A 2,253-nucleotide genomic window follows, 5' to 3' on the forward strand; every position below is an offset into this window, starting at 1 on the left:
TCTGCTCTACATCCTGCACTGAAATATGAGGATTGTGTGTTTATTAAAATTTAAAATCATCATGGAGTCATTGACAGAAGAGCATCAACGTTCAGCCTGTTAATTTAGATTTAGATATTTTTATTTCAGAAATGATTCCTAACAAAAATGGAGAATATAAAAACACAATCAAAGCAGTAACGTCCATATTATGAAGTGTTTGCTGTATCAGACAATCATGTTTATTCACAACAATGAAAACAATATAGTGCAGATGAACATGGTGCTGTAATGAATCTGCTCTTAAACACAATAACAAAATACATTTTCCAAGAGAGATGATAATGATTCACATCAGAGTGAAGAACGAATACATTTACAACTGGTTTCTAACTTTTATTATAGATCGAACTGATCACTGATAGAAACAGAAGAATATTCAAAATGATACTCTGAGAGATACATGAATGAGATATGGATAAACATCAAATCACATAAAACAAAAAAGCACATAATCATTATAACTGAAATAAAATATGAGCAGAAATAAACAAGAATTAAGTCGAAAGATAGAAAAGGCAAAATGTTTAAAATATATAATCATATAAGAGACTGAACCGTCCAGTCAGGTCACAGATTCATATCTACAATAATATTTTTGTTTGTTTTTGTTTTGATTTCTTCACTTCTATGTATTATTATTATTATTATTATAAGCATATTAAGTGTGTGTCTGAGCTGAAAGCTGCTCTCCTCTCCTGGTTTTCTGTGTCACACAGACCACAACAACACAAAGCATCACCTGCAGACTGCTGAGCAGTATCCACCTGACTCTGTAGAAGGTCGAGTAAACCCCAAAGGGCTCTCTGTAGATCAGAACAAATGTTTCTGCTGACACACACTCACCACCTGACTTATAACCTTCACACACATACTCTCCTGCATCTTCCAGTGAGACATTAGAGATTATCAGGCTGTCATCGGAACAAGTGATTCTATTGTCCCTGCAGAACTTAACATCGTACAAAATGTTACCTTCTGTTTGGATCAACTTAGTGAACATAAAGAACGAAGGACTATTTTTCCAATCATCAGAGCATCTCATAGTGACTTCATCTCCCTCTGAGAAAACCTTTACTGCAGGTGGACCAAATTTAGGGCACACCACAAGCTCGTACGCATGTTTTACTGTTTCACCTACACAGTAGTAGGTACCTGAATCCTTTAACATTAGTGATGGAAGTACCAGCGAGAAGTTTCAACCAATTTCTTGATCAGTATTGTAGGAAATTGCTTTCTTCATCCAAACCGGGGGCTGGTCATGAATGGGGTCCATGAAGGGACACTCCAGCACAGCTGTGTCTCCCTCTGAAGCATAACGTTGCTTTGTTTGTTTGGTCAAACTTACAGAGTAAGTGCTCACACACTGCTGTTGGTTCATCACCAGGCAGATGTAAACAGTTTCTTCTTCATTGAAGACATGAAGAAGTGATGTGTTTTTCACCTCCAGGAAACTTTCTTGGACTTTATTCACCTTAAAAATTATTCTGTCTTCGAAAATACTCACAATTCCTGGTCGCCAATTACTGTCATGTCTGATCCAACGCACCGTCAGATTCTCACCTGCTCCTTTACATTGTACGTCTACAGTGGCATCAGGACTTATGATAGAGCCTTCCCACCTTACTGTCTTACACACAGTCAGGCTGATGTTTCTCTCATATGTCATGTTGCCCTGAGTCCAGCACACATCTTGGTACAGTCCAGAGTCTGAGTGGGTCAGGTTGTTGAGAGTAAATGAAGAAGAACCATGAAATGTCTCAGGAAATGAGAGTCGTCCTGTCAGGTCTTCATGTACTGTGAAGTTTCTGTTCCAGGGGTCAGAGATGTTCCACAGGACCAGAGTATCTTCACCAACACGTCTGGAGGTGATGCAGGAGCTGTTTTGATCTGGGAGCTTGAACTGTAAAGACTCTCCTTCTTCTTTTATGGCGATAAATTCTTCTGCATGAATGTTGCTGATGAGAGTGAACAGCAGGGAGAAGCAGAGCTGTGTGACTGCAGCCATCCTGCTCAGAGGTCTCGTGGTGAGTGTCGTACAAGCACTGACACTGCTCGCTTCATGAGCTTCCTGTTTGTGGTTGGAGGAGGAACGCCACTTCTTTATCACATCATCAAGGAACACTTTGAAGCATTTGGCTCGATATCAGTGCCGTATATCTGCTTTCACTCTTCACAGGCCAAAGTGTGGACACGTTTTTTTTATACTTCGTT

The 2,253-nt window shown here is 39.5% G+C and overlaps 1 pseudogene; it reads right to left on the minus strand.

The window, feature by feature from the left end:
* The window catches only part of LOC148101186 (titin-like), a 10,403-nt pseudogene extending 8,356 nt beyond the window's left edge, over positions 1-2,047 (minus strand).
* Positions 2,048-2,253: the final 206 nt, after the last annotated feature.

Source organism: Neolamprologus brichardi, chromosome 9 (genome assembly GCF_056152115.1).
Source record: "Neolamprologus brichardi isolate AB-2024 chromosome 9, ASM5615211v1, whole genome shotgun sequence".
Taxonomy (NCBI): Eukaryota; Metazoa; Chordata; class Actinopteri; order Cichliformes; family Cichlidae; genus Neolamprologus; species Neolamprologus brichardi.